Source organism: Molothrus ater, chromosome 2 (assembly GCF_012460135.2).
Source record: "Molothrus ater isolate BHLD 08-10-18 breed brown headed cowbird chromosome 2, BPBGC_Mater_1.1, whole genome shotgun sequence".
NCBI classification, from domain to species: domain Eukaryota; kingdom Metazoa; phylum Chordata; class Aves; order Passeriformes; family Icteridae; genus Molothrus; species Molothrus ater.
In genome coordinates this window covers 94,781,837-94,800,175 of record NC_050479.2, presented here as the reverse complement: position 1 = coordinate 94,800,175, position 18,339 = coordinate 94,781,837, and positions in this window count along the sequence as shown.

Genomic DNA, 18,339 nt, shown 5'->3' with positions numbered 1-18,339 from the left:
GTTTCTCAGTGAAATCCAATTTTTCTTCACTTTCCAACCAGTTTCTCTTTCAGGTCCTCATGTATGTCAGTATATTCTTTCCTCAAACATCATATGGGCATGACTGTTTGCTAATTTGTAGTTTTTAAAGAGACCAGGTTGTTTACTATTGTGCTAAAATTAGACTAATATCTATTTCCTATGAATGTGCACAAGCAGTGGAAAAAAAAGAGAAAAGGTACAAAAATACCTACAGAGACAAGGGTAAAGGCAGGGTCATGTCCTTTGCTCTCCCTTCATGGTCTAAATGACACCATTCTATTGAGCTGACATAAACTGGCACAGTTTTGCTGGCAACACCTGGTCTTTAGCTGATTCACGCTGGCTTCAGTGTGCTGAGCATCCTCAGTGTAAAACACCAGTTAATTGTAGTTGATGGGTGACACCTAAAAATATCCAAGACCTTAATACTACTTTAACTGTTTTCCAAGATTTTGCTTATTGATAGGGATGCTGTTACATGTCTGTGATAACACACTGGATTTGATCTCAGTTATACTGTCTGGAGGTGAAGGTGCACCTTCTACTTTCCTTGAAATTAATGTTTCAAAGAAAAAAACCTTTCCTTTCTTTCTATCTTATTTTCTTAGTTTGTTTTTTTATAAGTTTTCAAATGCACTGATAAACATTAGTAGTGGTTTTGCTAATATGCATTCAGTTTGTATTTTGTGGCAAATGATTCGCCCTGGAGGTAGGGGAGAATGCTGAATGTTCGTGCTCATATTAACACGAGGGCAAAAATTCTCAGCCTTTCCCAAAATATCACACCCTACATTCACTGGGAGGTAAGGTGACTGTACCTCTCACAAGAATCACAAAACTGGAGTTCTGTGGAGTAAGGGTGGGTAACATTTTCCACTTAAATTAGTGTCAAGCCTGCTGGTTTATTTATCATGACAAAGGAAAAATGTCATTAAAAATTACCTTGTTTCATGATGACATTTTAAACAGACTCTAAATAAAAATGAGGTTTTAATTTCAGTGTTTCATCTAGTTTCATTACGAAGACTTTAAAAAGTAGTGACACTACCGTGCTGAAGCCAAGCATTTGATTTGGGGTAAATCAATTAAAAATTTAAACTTCCTCAATTTTCTTGGTTTGGTAATAATTTGGAACCACACAGAGGCAAAATATCACTCATCTCATCTGCACAAGTCTAATGATGCCAAGGAAAATACACGCAGTACATGACTGCAGAGGAAATTAACAGATTTCCACATTAGCTTTGCTGTCTATCCTGTCCAATCATAGATGTGCTGAAGAACTTCTATGAGGACTTTCTTTTGCTTTCCCAACGTGATCGAAGAAGTAGCATGCTACAAAATCTGCTTTAAGTGTATCAAAGGGAGGCAGATCAGTGAAGATGTTGGGTTGTAAGGCAGGTGTAGGGAGGATCTAGCACACAAGAAAACATGCAGCCATGAGGATTATTCTCAAGGCTGATGTTTGATAGTACCTTTGTCCAAGGCAGGGAATAAACTTGAAATGACTGCTGGAAATATTTTAATTTCTTAGAAAGTAAATAATTTATACAGGCCAACAGGGGACTCCTAGTAAAGTGAACACATATTTTGAAGGGCCAGTGCAAGGTTTTACAGCAAGAAGAAAAAAAAAAAGATGTAAAACATTCATAAGATTCAGAACAATATACTTGAAGGGAGCTATTCAGTAAGAGACTTAAAGGTCACTGTATTGTATACAGCCCCTGGAAATAGGCTTTTGGTGTGATGTTGCAGCAAGGAGAAAGCCTGCCAGCAGCCCAATGAAAGTTGGTAAGTCATATAGTGTCAATAATGTGATTTATGCTGTACACATCAGGCTTTTCAAAAAGATTGCAAAGGATGTGATTGCTGGATATGATCCTACTGAAAGGGAGGTGGGGAATTAACTATGTGTAAGGCACAGCCACACATTGTTCATTATTTTCTCATGCATACACAGAAAAGAGACATCTGCAAATAAATTGCTTTTTAATCCAGCAGAGGAAGGCAGAAGGATAGCCAATGATTAGGAATTAAATCTTGCTAAATGCAGACTTTAAATAATTGCAATTACTTGAAATTTTTGCTAGTTATCTTAGTTAACCCTGGGATAATTTGGTCAAGAATGTAGCTATTTTCTCTGGCTTAGTCTTCAAATCAAGGCTTTAGGAGACCTTCTTGGCTGGACTGGAAGTAATCACAAAAGGATGGAGCGAACTCCCCCTGGACACCTCTACATGGGAAATCTGAGATCAAAATTACACCCAGCCCTGAAAAGTGCAGCTCACTGGAGGCTTATGGAAATGAATTTTGTAGCCCACTGAACTGAATTGAGCAGTTTGAGAAAAGTGGAAGGTAAGGTACAAAACCTTTATCCCTTAGAGTGCTTTCAATAAGGAGCTGAAAGTTGATGCTATGTCCACAAAGGGAAATTATGTATCTGTTTAAGGATGATGGCCCTGTGAGTCTTTTTATACTCTGCTTTAGGCATCAGACTTAAGTATATCAAATGTGTCAAGAGGTGTGCATACAAGTACACTATTTCAGCTGCTAAATAATTAATAGGAATGTCGACTACTCCATGAACTAGTATTCCTTCTCAGTCCTTCAAAAGGAGGAGAAATAAGATAGCAGCAAGAAGGAGGCAGCCAGAGGACCAATTAAGAATTTTTCTTTAAGTAGACTCCAAGGCAATCCTCCAGAGAGTGTGGGAGAAAGTGCTCCCAAGGAAGGTGAAAGGAGGCAAGAGCTTAGGAAAACTGGCATCGTCTGCTCTGCACAGTGCTGGGAAGCTGTGAGCCAGATAAGCAGGTGTAGGCTCCCCTGCTGATGCCAGTAGGGGATTATTAGAGTGGAGAGCACCAGAGCCTGAATCCTGTGAAGCCACACATTGTTGATGCTCTAAGAAGGGCCAGGTTTCTTGAACCCTGCTGGGTCCTCACTTTCCTGAGGGGGAAAGAGGCTATTATTATTAATCTGACTGGGGTCATAACCCAGCCAGCAGCTGCAGAAATAACAACTAGTAGTGGAAACAGGGGAACTGCACTTCAGCCCCCTGTATGTGAGCAGGAAAGGGAGTCAGTACAGGGAGGCTTGCAAATGTAGTGACCCGTGATAAAAAGAGCAGTGCCTGGTTAGTTGATCAAGCTCCTAAAATAGAAAGGAGCTTTTGATAAATGGGTTGGCTGGATTCATTTGAATCTTCACTTTTTAAATATACATTTTTTTCTGTGGAATCCTCAAGAATGTTGCCTAGAAACAGGTGATGCAATATGACACTCAAGCTTTAAAAATAAATATTACAAACCATAATATTAAATGTTTTGAACAAGGCTAAGCTTCCTAGGTACTGATAGATTGCAGCCCCAAAAGTTCAGGCTATAGTTGAGATTCAGGGAAGTTCTGATGCCTGGATGTTATTAGTGGCCTATGCTCAAGCTGACCTATACTTTAGCACCTCTGCTTGTGCAGTTTACAGAGCTTCCTGGTGAGAGGAAGGCTCTCACATAGACCCATTTCTTGTTCTACATCTGGTTGACATCTGGGATAGAAACATCAGATGGGGAGAAATATCTTCTGGACAGGACTGACAAAAGTTCTGCACCAAACTGACTGATGCAACTGGTGTTATGGTCACTAAGATGAAAGTGTTATACAGAGAGCAAATGAGTACAAAGGTTGCCATCTGCCAGCCTTGCAACTGGTGATACCCAGCCACAGGCTGGGGGGTGGTAAAGCCATTGGAAGATGCTGCAAGTGGTCTCTCCATGATACATCTGCTGAGGTGCAGCATTCAGAAAACCACAGGAGCAGTCTCAGAAGAGATACAGACAGACAGTCACAGGAATTGTTCTTGACATGATAAGGAAAATAGGCTTAAATTAACTTAAATTGTTAGTAGGTGAGGCCAGCATCCCTCTGTTACAATGATAGAAACCTGCTGGGAAGCTGTGCTAAGGCATCTCATAATGCTGATGTTGAAGACTGTCCCATGAAGTGCTGTTAGTTACAGCTCCCAAGTCACATGCCTGCACAGCTAAATTAATTTGGCCACTGCAGTGAAGTCACCAGCTGCAAGGGCTTGGATTCCCAACTCAATTTCACACCTCTGTAGCAGAGGGCTGTATGCTAGCACAGGTCTGAACACGGATCCATGCCACATCCTTTCTCTGGTGTGCTTCCTTTGTCCTTCCTTTCTCCCTTTGTCTGGGGGCTGCCAGCTGATGTTGAGCCTTTCTGAGCAAGAGAGGAAATTGTCTCATGGCTCTCACAGCCCCACTTTGTGGTACAAAGCAGATTCAAGCAGGATAGAAGCTGGTGCTTGTGCAACTTCTCTCTGCACAAATACTTGGTTTCTTAATACAGAACTCCCAGGCCTGATCTCTTTGACACCTGTTTTCCAAATACAATCACTTATGGCTTTGCACACTTGGAATAAGATCAAGTAGAAATTGTCCTGCAATACTATCAGCTCATTCACTTACCAGGGAAGACTCAGATCTCCTCTCCACTGGTAGAGGAACTTCAACAAGATTCTGCCAGAAAACAGAGCCCACTGATTCAGGAGGGATTGTTCCTTATGTATTTGTGGGAGTCATTACCTACCCTAAAATATCCTGCCTTACAAATTTTTTTTCTTGCAACCTTTATTTTAAATTTTAAAAATGTTGGTTTGTTTATTTGGGTTTTTTTGAAGACTTGTTTTGATTATGAAATTGAAGGGGTAGAAATGGAGTAGTATCATGTTTAAAAACAGACTGTGCCACAGTTCTTCTCTAGAAGAGTCTTCCAAAACAGGGCTGTGCACAATGATTACTCTCAGGGACTACATATCAGAATGCCTTGGGGATGAATATAAAAAATTACTAGTTACATGGTTGCACACATTCTTGACTAAAATTCATTGGTAGTCAATGGAGAAGATTCAAATTCTGTGATGGTTTTAAGTCAGAAAAGCAATTAAGCATATACTGAAGAACCACCTCACTTTGCTGCTTGCATGGCTCAGTGGAGGGAAGAGAAAGCAAGGTAAAAGACTGAGGTAGAATGAGAATTTAAGATTTATGTCCCATTACTTCAGGTCAGACTAAATACAGTTCAAGCCTGAAAGTGACATCAGGAAATATGTGTGGATAATGTACCACTCTTCATTTCAGGCTGTTTATGCTCACTTGCAAGCACTCATGGCCCTTGTCTTTATTTACAAATTATCAGGTACATCACAGTGTTCAATCTTCAGAGGAGCCACTCGCCTTTCTTTCCTTCATAGAAATAGGCACTCCTGTGTCTCACTCATTGGCAACATTTGGCTCTCCCTTGTCTCATGTGGCCTGAACCAGATCTTCTCTGCCAGACATTTTTGGAATCTTTCCTTGATGGATAGCAGAGGGGGGCACCCACTGCAGGGGGTGCTCTGTCAGGTACTCCACAGGCCAGGTGTCTGTAGGTAGAATAAAAAAATTGGGAAAAGGAGTACAAATAGGTGGAAACTCAGGGCCCTTTAGTTATTTTCTTGAAGTAGTTTTCAGCAGCAGTGTCTACTATCCAATGTCCACTGGGAGACAAAGAAGAAGGGGACAAATATCGGCTTAAACTCGAGTATTTAGAAAATCCAGTCAGAAGCGATCTTATTTAGAGGGAGGAAAAGATCCATGTTCTCCTTTCAGGGGTTTCATTTGCTTCAGGAAGGCCCATGCCAGCCTCCTGAATACTCTCTTTGGCTGGTGAATACAGATATTCCTATTTCCTTACAGAATTTTTTTCCCTTCTGTGGCTATGTAGGGTCAGAACGTACTCACCTGGTAGAGGGGAAAAATGGCTAACTTGGTTAGTGTCATCATTCCACAGACAGGGACATGAATCTTGTGACTTTCCTGTGCTACTTCTGGAAGTAGAAGTATGCACAGAACAATGTAGGTAGCTGGTTCTTAAACCATAATTCATGAGATGATGGCAAGTGGTCAGCAGCTGCCAATAGAACAATGCTGACTACTCTGGTGCTTTCAGCTGATAACAGGAAGAGGGTGAAAAATTGTATGAGAAGTCATGATATTGGCCCAAAGGTTGGGAATTAGGAGTTCTCTTGTCTGTTTTTTTAAAGTCTTTGACATAATCTCAGCTCAGGTTGGAAACAAACCCTGGTGTCATGTCGATAGAGTCCCACCAGGCCAAAACCTAACAATACAGCTGAATCTGAACAGTTTCCTTAGCAGAAAAAACCAAAGAATAGAAAAGACTAATCCCAGATAGAATGTCTCACATTGAAGAGACGTGCATATGTATCTCTTTGCTGATTGGTAATACTAATACTACTTTATAATCAAACAATAATAAAAAATCTGGGTTTTTTTGATGTTGTTGATGTAGTTACTTCACCGGCAATAAATTCACATAAATAAAATTGGTGCAGAAGGGATTAAGATATACAGCAGAGGTAGGTAGTGGTCTCTGCCAGGCACAATCAGTGTCAGTATTTTCATTCAAGATAAAATACTTTTAAAGGGTGGAAGAAATTATGTACATAAATTCCAGCTCAATTTTGCACTGCAGGGTAAGAGACATTTTTCACAGTTATTGACAAAGGACATTCCAGCAACTAGTGAGATCTGGATTTCATTATGTATTTTGGGCTACAGTGCAAAAGTACTATCTGCCAGAAAAAATGTGGTCGAAGCATGTTTTATTAATATATTGCTGCTGTTCTTGGATTATACCCCTGTAGAGGCTCACATCTGCAATGACACATCTGATAGTCTATAAATTAGATAGCATTTCAAGGTTTACTTTTTGGATGAGTTTCCCTTACAATATACAGGGGCCATGCATATTCCTATTTTTAAGCATTCAGAGAAAAAACCTCAGTGCCTTTCTCCAAAAGATCATTGTGGGCTGCTCATGGAGCACATTAGTGCTAGAAGCACAGGTATAAATACAGTGCAGCTAGCTCTTACCAGTGAGTTTGGTACCTCTGTACGTATTTTATGATAAGAGACTTTCTAGCCCAGGCAGCTTCTGTCTAAATACATGGAATAAAGCAGTTCAGTGCTGCCAAGATTTCTGTCCAATGAGTGGTCTGAGTCACTGGAAGTGTCAGGAGGCCCAGGAAGACCTGGAAGACTGTCACCTCAGTGTCACCTCACCTTAGAGAGTTATGTTAGTAATAAAAACTCCCCAGCAATTCACAAACTCCAAAAATAACAAAAAAGAGAGGGATAACAGATTTCTTCAGAGAAATACATGGTAAGGACTGATATTTCCATTGCTGGTTTTGCTTTCTTATCTTCATGTCAAAGGCAGCCTTGTATGTGAAGCCACACGTGTTCCTGATATATGGAACCCAGCTGCCTTGAAATCAATGGCAAGGTTCCTGTGTTCAGTGAAGACTCTTGGATTTTGCTCGTATTTATAGGATACAATTAAGCTGAAAAGTTAAGCGAGACCAGAGCCTTCCAAAAATTAAAGAGGAGAGAGAAAGAAATGAGAAAGCAAATATGTGGTGAAAGAGATCCCAGGTGAAATAATTGGTCCAAGTTTTCATGTCTGGATGTTGTTATTTTTTCCATAATTGTTATAACAAACTCCTGCTTTCACCGAGGGGAGGTGACCTGGGATTTTTCCAGTAGCAATGGAAATTTAACACTCAAATGACCAGAATTGTTAAAGCCTTTTTACTCATGTATGTCAGCACTGGGAGATTCAAGATATAGCTGACATAATTTAGTCAAAAGCAAAATTTTGTGACTGTATTTGTGTGTCCATGCACTCAAAATGGAGATTAAGGAACCAAAAACTTCTATCTACCAAGAAGAGATTGTCTTAGGTACCAAGTAATGCACAGTAATGTAGGCATGGGTAAAACATGATTTAGATATCTCATTTTGTTCAATTATCTTTGAAAGTCACATTGTTGGAATAAGGAAGTGCAATTGACACTGATACCACCTTCAGCTGGCACAGGACATCTGCTACTGTTGGGAAGGCTACTGTATTTGGAGCTCCAGTTCTCTTCAGTGTCCTTTCCACAGAGGTGACTCATATTACAGTAGCCAATTTACTTCACCTCCCATAAGGAATGATTTTCTAATCTCCAGAAGCATAAGAATATATCCATGCTACCATTCAGGATCAGCCTCATCTCTGCTGGAGGCAAAGGAGATGATCAGATACCCAGTCCATTTAATTCCTTTTCCACAGAATTTCTTCTCTGATTTTCATTGTGTCACTAGGATTATAGTTACCAACCCTTTCAGAGGACTAAAAGAAAAAACAAAACACCACCAAAAAACAGAGAAAGCAACCCAGTCCCATTGTGGACTAACAGCACTGCAAATTTTTCAAAAACTACATACTGAAAAGTACTGTTTCACTTGTCGACTAATGCTGCCCATCCCGCCTTGAAAACGGTCTGCAAATATCTATTGCCAATATTTGTCTGGTGCTAAAACTGTAGCCAGCACACTGATCCTATTTGTCCTTAATCTCACCCTTGGAAATATACTATTACATCTGAAAAAAACCTTATTCTTGTTAACTGCTATGAATTCCTGTAAGGAGTTTATGGTTTCACCCATGGCTATTAGTAGCCTGGCTGTGGCCATGATTCTATTGTACCTGCAGTCTAAAACCTGGACATGAAGAAAATTTCCTCTTCAGAGAGATGATAATCTCTGTTGAGACAAGGTGGAGAGAGGGATACAGGGCTCAAGGGACAATGAGGGTATGGAGGCAGGAGTGTCAGGCCATTGTGATGGTGGCCAAAGTTTTGTCAATTAACTCAGTGGCAGTGGTGCGGGGGCATTTTGGCTAAGAGATTTTAGGGATTTTTAAGGAACGACATGAAGGAGAAGAATGAGCACTATTTTTTCCAAATGTAAGTGGCAAAATGTGATGTTATTCATCAACAGCAAAAAGCAAAGGGAGCCCAGTACAGAACTAGCCTTTCATTACTTAGTTCATTTAAGGCGAGATCTCAGGTTTTTGTGTTAGAGAAATATTTCTTTATTGCTGTACTGGTAGCCAAAAATGTCTGACCTCTGCATGACTAACATCTGCATGCCATCATGCACAGCCAGATGGTGGGCTATAAAATGTCAGGAAATTTTGGTAATGGAAAGATCAGCAGCAGACTGAAGCACACACCAGAACTATTTATAAAAGGAGAGATTTAATTTTCTTTGAGAAGAACATCACAGGTGATTGAGAGACTGAGAGACTGACAAATGAGGAGGTAATGAAAAAAGTCGCTATGTTAAGCTTGGGCAAATGACCGGCCACCAGCCTGTGATATGAAAAATCAGAGAGGAGGAGATTTCTTGCTAGGGAGCCTCGAGTGATGGGATCATTGGTCAAAGACAAGTCCAGGGTGAAGCTTTGGAGGCTAAGGAGGAGTTGTATTAAAACTTTGCAAGTAACTCTCCAAGGGAGATAGCAAGAGCTCATTGTGAGTCATGTATATCTGAGCTGGCCAGAGCTCTAGAGGATCTCTTGTTGGCAGGGGATTAAGACCCAGATGACTGTATTGGCCTTTTGTATCTGCTCCATCTCAATCTGGCATTCCAGTCCTGGAGAGTGTTGCGTGCATACACACATCCCGTGCAGAAAGAAGAAGGAAAATAGGAAGTGCCCACCCAAGCTTTCAGGTGTGACTTGGCCTTTTGTAAACATGAGCCTGCTGACTGCAGAACAGGCACAGCTCTTGACAAGGGAACTGGGCTGTGACAGGCTTACACAACATCAGCAAACTCGTTAGCTAAACTGTACAGGCACAGCCAAACTGTTCTCCCTTTTAATATCTGCCAAATCTAATGCCTCCAGTTCAGCTACACAGCTGTAACTGAGCACAGACCTCAGAGGCAAGGGGCAGTGCAGTTGTAATTCAGAGGTAAATTCAGCTGACAGCCCTGGTCCAGGTGGAGATGGGATACTGACTTGATTCCCAAAGCTCCCAGCAGAGCAGCAAGCTAACTCCTAGCTTTTATTTTTCATATTGTCAGGGTTCCATGAACTAATCTTAAGTATTAATAGACATTTCACCTCCCCATATAGGTTTTGGAAAATCAGCTACACCACAAGCTTTAAGGGAAGGTGGTGACTGAATTGGCTGCTTGACATTACAATGTGCCTGACAAATTTTCCAAGCTAGGGCCATATTCACTGTGGAAACAGCCCCAACTTTGCCACTTTCCCTGGTTTTAGTGGATTAACTTGGTATGAGTGAGTGTGTGGCTTCATTTGCAGGAGCAGCATGTGGTAGAGAAAGAAAATGGGTGATTCCTGTGTGTTTGAATAAACTGATTCTTGCAGTTTATTCATACGTGAGTTAAATATGATTAAAAGAGATAGGAGCTGGTACCCGAGCCTGTTTTAGTGACCGGGTAGACATAAACAGGCCCAGCCCTGTCGTCTGCCACTAAACTGCGCCGTAACTGTTTTGCAACGCCATCTAGTGCCACTCGGGGATCCTCGGAGCGCTCGGGAGACTGCTTATATTTTGTTGCACCGAGTTAAACAGCCGTGGCTTTGCAAGGAGAAGAAATGTTTGCATTTGACAGTACTTACAATTAAACCAACAGATAGGAGAGGAGCATTTGATCCATAAGACTTGAGCTGTTAGTTTATTCTAAATGGGACAAAAGTTGTGCACTGAGGCAATAACCAGCTCCCAGGCAATACTCTCAGTCCCACCCCAGCTTCAGGTCTTAGTGTGAGGCTTCATGATACCCAGATTCCCTTTGCTTTTAATGTCAATATAAAAAAACTATGTCGATTTATGTTCCATGGAAAAAGAGCCCCCAGATAAGCATAGTATGTAAATTATGCTGGTGCTCTTTTAGAGCAAACTAAAATACCCTTCACTTAATCATAGGCCTATTAAAATTGAAGCCTTGCTAAGAAGTTACTGATGAGTACCCCACTTGATGAACCTGCAACATAGCAAGCTTCCAAGATTTATAAATCTGAGGAATGAGAGGGGAGAAGAGTGATATAGTCCCAGTAAAACCAATAACCTCCTTCTTCTACAATCTTTATCTGTCTAGAAAGCAACAAACCATTTCCCCCCCTACTTTTGAAAACTTTAATATTTTGGTAAGTGTTGGATTATTGTTGGATTTTTTGGTTTTTTGGTTTTTTTTTTTGAACTGATACTTTTTTTCTCAACTTTTTTTGTAAAAAAGGATTAATGAAAACCTTATGCTTGAAAGATGTAGTAATTTGGAGGGGTGGTGAAGCCTTTTTTGTCCTGTAACAAGTTAATAACTGAATTCTCTGCCTTTCTGATGGTAATTTTTGCTCTGGTTCTTCATTTGCTTTCTTGGACAGGACATAATGAGAAATTACTTTGTATCTTCTAAATTCTTCCCATCCTGTCCCTTTTGAAGGGTTCTGCCCTGTTCTGTTCTGTTTCACAGCACAAACATTTGGCGCTGTGTTTTTTGCATTGAACAGAAAGTTTTGGAACAATCCCTTAATCCAAACCAGACATCTCTTCCCTCATCCTTCTCTCTAGCTGACTCTCTAGCCAGAGGGCTGTGTGATTAAGGGATATGCTCTTCTCTCAGCAGCAGCCAGCACAGGCCAAACACACTTGTAGGGGGAAAAATGGTACTTAAAACTTTCTACTCCATGTGTGTGGGGAAAAAATGAACACATTCTACCCCAGGGCAATTCTCCATCAACTGTACTGAATACTGGGTGCCCTCTAGAAGGCAGCCTGTAGTTTGAGCAGAAGCTGTGAGAGTGCATGCAATGCAGTGATAACCAGAAGCTGCATTTGTGTGCTAAACCTGTTGGAGGTCAGTTCCCTTTCTGTTATTCCAGGAAGCAAGCGTAATAACACACTATGTAACAGGTCAGAAATACATGTGTCTAGGCACTGCTAAGTGTTTTTATTAGAATCAAGTGAGACAATGCTGAACAATGCCATGGTGCCTTCATTTAGTACATCCACTGACCCATCTCAGGCCAGTGTTTTTATGTGGCTCTGAACAGACTCATATAAATACAAGCCTCAGTCCCTGTCGCGCCATTCACAAAGGAGATATTATGGCAGTGCTATGGGTTTTTTCCTGTTTCACACATCGTGGCCTATCTTGGAGGATAATGTTGTCTATATCTATTATTTATTTCCTATTGGAGTTCCTAAACTGGAAGCTGACATTTAGCAATATGTAAGCCTCTGCAAGAGGCACTTTTGTAATACAGCCTTTGCCTTGTGACAGCCTTTCTGTCAGCCAGAGTCTGTAAATACAGAAGCAAAGATTGTAAGAAATTCAGTGGTTTTCTCTGTCACTCCTTCTATTTATAATACACTTCAGCAATGTCAGCTCCTACTCTGTTTTAGCCTGCATAGGACATGGACTCAGACCTGCTGTTCTTGAAAGTGGGTTAATATCTCATCATCACTTCTGGTCAATAAAACTATGCAGAAGGTGGGGGGGGGGGGGAAGTACATGAACAAACATGTAGATGATCCTTCATTCTTATGTAATTCTTGAAAAGCTTCCTAAGGATATGACACAAGTTCCATGATTCTAGTTTGGAAATGCATGGCCTATAAATGTCCTGTTAAAGCAGACAGTCTTAAGAAAATGCGTATTTTTAACTCTGGAATGTATGATTCATTTTTTAAAATGGATTTTTTATGTTGCTGCTTCTAGTGGGCCTCTCATCACCTCCTCTGTGTATTTCTGCCTTTTTTGTCCTTACTGACAGTAGATAGGGTTCTCATTAATGCAACTTTTCCATCCCATAAAATGCTACAGTGTTAGCTGTGGGTTTGTTGGAACACCCCAAAGTGTCCTGCTCCCTCTGACTGAGCATGCTGCATGAGTAGCAATGACTATGCAGCCCTGATGTCAAGGAAGGTTATTACATTTCAGCAAGCCTGGCAGGCAGCTGTGCATATAAAAGGAAACCCAAAAAGGATAGAGATCCAAAATCACACTAAGAGAGCAGCAGGTAGAGCACAGGGCAGGCTTCAAAGCCAGGCAGGAACTTTTAGGCTCACCTAGGCCAAGTGGACTGAGAGAGCATGGCCTTGCCTACCAGAGCATAAACACACTGGCTGACAGACTGCTAGCTGATGGCAGGATGGAGGCTATAAATTGCAACTCACCACTAAATGCTCCCTTCTCAGAACCTTTCCTTCTACCCTGATCATGGCTGAGAAACTTTTTCCTTTGATTTTAAAAATAGCTCTGTATGCACTACTGTCCTAACTCTTCACACACTGCCACTATTTCTGAAAGTGTTGTCATCTTTTCCTTTCTTCTATGGCAAATGACCCCCTTCTCCTTTTCTCTCCTCCTGCCCTGGTGGGGAGTTAAACCTGGTTATGAATGACTTGCTTATGATTGCTGCTCTTTGCCATTTCATTTTCACTTTCCATTTCATTTCCACTTTGGCAGTGGCCAGGTCTTAAATCATTGTCTGCAGTACCCAATGTCAGCATGACAAATCTGAGATGGCAATGACACTCCTGGATGTGAGAAGACTAATCCCTCAAGTTCAGAGTTTGAGTCCCAGCTCAATTAAAAAAGTAGAAGTTCTGATGAGGAAGAGAAGAAAGAGCTTATTGGAGAGCTGATCTAAGCTATTGACTTCAGAAAGAGCTTAAATTTGTTTTGACCAGGTCTTGACTCCTGGAGTACGCCTTAATCTTCATGGAAATTTTATAGATCTAGAGAAGGATTGGAGACAAGGATGAGGACATGGACTTCATAGTGTACTATGTGAACTCCAGATGTAAGTGAAGTAGCTACACACACAGTCTTCCTCTCGAGCTCAGACATCCCAGGTATCTTCCTGCAGAGCAGGCAGAGCATGCTGCACTGCTGATGTCCTCTGTACAGCAACAGCTTGTTTTGTTTTCCTTGGTTTCTGAACATTGTGCAGATGGTGGCCTGAGGGATCCTGTTAGCCCAGGGAATGCTTTAATACCTGTAAGATACTGGGATGAGTGCTGTCAATGTCTATGAAGCTCTGTGGTCCTAGATGGTTTGAGAGGAGAGAATTTTGTTTCATCCTCAAAACCACAGCAGGGATAAGGAATCTGTAGGTACATTATGTTACAACATGTAGCCTTAGTGGCCACAGATACATTTTCAGACATAGTGATTCTCTAATTAAAGGGAAGGTGGTTTGAGGATTATGTGATTCCAGCTTATTTGAAAACCTGTGATAGAACAAAGTTAGCCATATTTAAAAAAAAATCACCAAAATACCAACATGAACAGAATTGTTCAGAGGAGAGAGCAAAAATATTAGTAGATATTTGAGTAGGCATTTGTGATCAGCCACTGCACTGGTTCAAGCTGAAGGAAGGGAGAAGGAAATGAAAAGCCTGTAAGGAATAGCCCTACTTTTCTTGAAATTTGGGCTATTGCAGCCTGTAAACAGTGACGTAAACTGAGGATCTTCACTGAGTTAACTCTGAATCTGGCACAACTCATTACTGATGATGGAAATACAACTACTTGATTTACCAGGAGCAGAAGAAGTGAAAGTCCTCCGTGATGTTTTCAGTGGGTTGAGATTGCCTTTATCAGAATATTTGCAGATGCCAGTTTGCACAAATGCTTATGGACATCATCCACCTCCAGTGCTATTCCTCTGTCAGTTGAATCAGGTGCTAGAGGAATTCCCAAGCATTCATAATACTTTATAAAGAGATTGTAAGAGGCAAATGGGAAGGCTGCAGAATACCACTAACCAATAATCCAAGAGGATTCTGTGGCTCCTCTTTGAAGGAACATTTTAAGGGCTTCTCGACTTTGGAGGAACCACCATACACGTTCACAGCCCAAATCTCCTAGTTTGGGACAGCATCAATTAGCTCCTTGTACAATGGAAGTGAGAATGAGCAAGAAGGGAGTACTTTCTAATTTGTGTTGTGCACTGTCCAATTGAACTGGCTAGCTGAAACAACTCAGACATATCTGGGATCCTCTTTCATTTTACTTGTTCTTCTCAGAACAAGGGTGAGTTGTGGAGGAAATTGAACCATCTGTTGAATCATGATATCTGATAGAAAATCCAGAAATCCAGCCATTTTTGTGGTTTACTACCTGGGTAAAAAGTTTATTTATATGAAATGCTGGATTGCTTTGCAAACTACTCTAGCAGGCCAAGCCAAGTTGGTCTTCCAGCACCATGAATTTATGTCCTTGCTGTGGCTTTCTGCCAGCATCCTGTCCATTGAACTGTATTTACATTAGCTCTGTAAAACATTACTTCATTCAAGTGTCTGAAGTGAAGCACTCACTTACTCCATGCACTTTGTCCTTGATTATTGCCAGCTGGTGGAATGGTAGCTGGTTGCCTTTCCCAGCTGGGTCCTGTCATTCTGAATGTAATGAGAATTAAAGCCACTGATTCACTGGGGCTGCTCAGGTTCCAATTTTGAATGAAGTTGTCTTAGCTAGTACAAATGCAAAATACTGGACAATTAATTTCTTCATCTAAAATTGAAAGATAAATCCTTTGTTTGAAAAATAAATGCCTTCAGCAGGCATTGCCTTTGGCATTAGATCTTGGCATACTTTAATCAATATACTGGTAAACTAATCTGGTTGATGGTTCACTACATTTCAGTTTGTTTTGTTTTTTTTTTTCTTCTGTAACTTTCAAAGCTCTTTACAAAGTGGAAGGGTTTTCATTTTATAGAAGGGAGAAATGGAGGGAGGAAGAGGCAGATTGTACTGTCTAACCTAGTATAGATCCTCATGTGAAGCATCTTGAGTTTGATGAATAAATGTGGTGGTCCCAAGGTCTCTTACTGCCAGAACTAAGACAACTTCTGTAGGAATGAAAGATAAAGGAGGTGTGACTCTCTTTGGTGTGCCCCGGTGCATAAATGTTCATGATGGAATTAAAGTCATAAGTTCTTCTACATGTTCTAAAAGGGCTTTCTGAAGGCAAAGATTTGCTCTATTACAAGAGAAGATTTGAATTAGGATTCTTCATTTTTAAATTTGTTAAATAGTTTGGAAATGAGATTTCTCAGAGAAGTGTCCCTGTTTTGGAACATGTAACTATTTCAGTGTTAATATGCAGACTGTGGTATAGCAAAACTTTTCTGATTTAAAACACAGATCTGCATGTCAGGAGACTTCTGGCTTTCTTTCTGGCTTAGTGTTCCTTCATTTGAAAAGGACAATAGCACTTACCATTCATCACCAGGGTGCCAGGGGTGTGTAAAGAGCCTCAAGAAGCTTGGATTCAAGGTTTGGAGGAGTTAGTTAGTACTGCTATGTCTTTTAGTATTATTGTTTCAATTTTATTCCTTCCTCACTCTTAATTTGCTCAGGTTTTATCTTCAGTCTGTGGAAACCACAAGCAGAGAATAAGGAAATGTTTTCTTGGCTTTGTGAGAGGCAAGCAAAGGAAGTTTGTTGTAGGGCTGTAAGGATGGTCAGCAATGAGAACTACTGGCACAGCCTTCTTCCCTAGAGACTAAAAAAATCCCCAACCAAACAAAAGTAAATTTCTCCATTACTGCTATGGTACCTACCAGTGGAGTATTGATATTATCAGGACATCTGTGCAATACCTCCAGGATTTGAAAGAAAAATAAAGATAAATTAATGAAAATTGTTTGTTTAAGTTTGCTATACAGGTGCTTGCACCTTTGTGGAAATAAGCCATTTCCACAAGCCAAAACCACTGTAGAACTGCAGTTTTCATGGAGGTAGCTCATCTCTCCCTCCTGGGCATACAGGCAGCTGCTGCCCTCTCTCATATCCAAACAATTTCCCAGTACTGTGAGCCTGGGATCTTTCTGAAGCAGGTCTCTCTTTCTGAGTCTTAAATGTACCATCTCTCCTACCCAGGCTGAAAATACATCCTGCCTTCCCTGCTAACTGATACACCTCTGGAAGGATTCTCTTGGAGAAGGTGCAGGTGACACCAGTGAAGATGCATTTAAACTTGCCTGGGAACTTGGTCTTGTTTTAATGAAGAATATATTGACTACTTTCATCTACGAGGTCATGGCTGGTCAGCAATGAAGGAACTTAAAACACTCTGGAAGCCCACTTTGGACCTGTTAAAGAGCAGTGTGAGCACTTCTGTTTATTTACTCTCCCCTCCCTTCTCTTTGGTGTAGATTAGAGGTAAAACTCAACAGAGAGTGAGTTCCTCATTAAGATTTCTGATACCTCCCAGTCTGCAGAGGCTGGGATTACCACATGAAGGGTATCCTGCTATTTTTGCCTCTGGTCCAGGCCCTTTGAAGGGACCCTGGAACACTTTACAATAGTACAGATTTATGAGCACTGTGCGGCCTGCCAGAGCCTTTCTGAGATACTTCTGTAAACTAATTATGGGAAACTGCCCCAGGCTTCTGTCATTAAAAATACATTCTTAGCATTTCATGAACAAAGCTTAGTTTCCTCCTTCTGTTCCTATCGGATATGATCTGTTTCCTGACAGATGTTTATTCTAAAACATCAAGTGATTGTTGCTGAGGAAAGTAAGTGAAAAACAGTGTGTCACCTATGATGAGTAACAATGTGAATCCTGAAATCCCAGTGTGATCTTAACTTCTCCAATGCCCAAGGAAATTGCTTTTTAAGATTTTTTGCTTGTTTACGTTAATCTAATTAGAGACTGGGTACTTGGAGTTCTGTAGTTTGTCATCAAGCCTTCCTTTTCAACGCTGTCTCAGCATGGCTTTTGACCAAAAGCCATTACCCACCCACTGACTACTTGGGCACCTGAACAAAATGAGCTGATCCATCCAACTGCTGACTCCTAGGTGCTGCCCTGCGGGGTGGCAGGAAAGGCAGACAGATACAGCAAAAACAAGACGAGCTGCTGGCAGGAGTGGAGAGCTGGCTCACGAGGGCAGGGGACACAGGGAGTTTGGGCTGGATGGCGTGTGTGATCCCAGTACTGGAGCACCAGGAGGGCTCTGTGCACATGGACCATGACTGCCTGCACACAGGTGTGCATGCTCTCCATGGGCTCATCCTAAACACTGCCCTGAGAGACACTTGTTCTCTGCATAGGCAAGAGCACAGGGGCAAGGTGGAATAGAGACCCCAGATTCAATTCATCCTCCTGGAAAAGACTGGGGCACCTTCTGGTTCAGACAGGTGGTGAGGTAATCACCACTTACCTGATTATCTAAATCCAACTGAACTGCCAGAACAGGGTAAGCTTCAGATTGCCTAGCCTGTAATTACTGTATCTTTAATTACTTTCATTACCTCAGTGAAAGTCTGACATACGTCATCATTCACCTGAGCTAGAACCTAAACTTGCATTTTACCAGTGAGCAGGGTACTTATAAGCACCTCAGCTTGTTGCTGCTGTTGC